At 40.9% G+C, this 1,216-nt stretch overlaps 1 protein-coding gene across 1 annotated transcript in view; it reads left to right on the plus strand.

The window, feature by feature from the left end:
* ak1 (adenylate kinase 1) overlaps window positions 1-1,216 on the plus strand; it is a gene marked incomplete in the record, with an annotated part of 5,812 nt that overhangs the window by 2,248 nt on the left and 2,348 nt on the right.

Below are 1,216 nucleotides of genomic sequence, written 5' to 3' on the forward strand. Positions count from 1 at the left end.
GTGAGTTCCAGAGACGGGGAGCAGAGCGGCTGCATGCTCCGCCCCCCATGGTGGTGAAACGGGCAGAGGGGACAGAGAAGTTTATGGAGGAAGAGGATCTGAGGTTATATTTATACCAAATATATATACGACCACAATACCACCAGATCCAATGTTTTCATACTGTCCCTCTTATTTAACAGTCTAATTGCTGAAGGAACAAAAACTTAAAATCTACATTAGCCTTTCTTAATTTTCCTTTTCAGAATCTTTACTTTTCCCCAACAGCTTTGTTGGAAGCTGTTATCCAGAGGGGTAGCAGGATCATTAAGGATGCGCTAAGCCTTACTCTGACTGAGGTCCTTACACAACTGAGCAGCTGACATCTGGTCATACTAACCCTGCTCACCATACTGGTCATGTATACTTTTCTGCAACCCATTATGGTTTAGGTTGCACATGTTTAGAAACACGCAAATCAGGCCAAAGCACAGGATGCTCTGTAGCACAGCCTTGTAAAACCGTTGCAAAACATAGCAATCCACAATAAAACTGGATAATTTCCTTAAAAAGAACATTCACTGTTGCAGTTTTCTGACCTTTACAGTGGCACAAACATCAATCTTCAGCTGGTCATTAATCACTATCTCTAAGTATCTGTAAGTCTTGATGCTTTGATGGGTTCATTGTTAGACCTGGTGAGTGGGACTACTCTACTACATCCAAAATGTACTGTATGTCCATTTCCTTTGGATGGAAAGGTGAATATCATTGTAATGTAGTAGTAGTTATAAATAGAATATAACATCAATTCTACACATTTACAGGTAACTTAAGGTAGCAGTCTGACTCCAAATGAATTCATTGATCAAAACATTGAGGGAAACAGTTTTATTGGCAATATCAAATTGATTTAAAAGTACATGCAATTGAGAGCAGAATTTTATCGATGGCGAGTCAAAGCAGATCCAAAACTAAGTGGTTATTTTGGCATGGGCAACACGGTTATTTAAAGCAAATTCATTCAACACAGGGCACATGACACACACAAGCAGCTAGTTGAAGGTATTACTCATGCCAGCAGTCTCCTTCCTCATTCTTCTGTCTTTAAAAGTCCCATGGCGTGAAAATTTCACTTTATGAGGTTTTTTAACATCAATATGCGTGGCCACAGCCAGCCTCTGGTCCCCCAGTGGCTGGAAACGACGATAGGTGTAAACCGAGCCCTGGGTGTCCT

This window comes from Etheostoma spectabile, chromosome 16, assembly GCF_008692095.1.
Source record: "Etheostoma spectabile isolate EspeVRDwgs_2016 chromosome 16, UIUC_Espe_1.0, whole genome shotgun sequence".
NCBI lineage: Eukaryota > Metazoa > Chordata > Actinopteri > Perciformes > Percidae > Etheostoma > Etheostoma spectabile.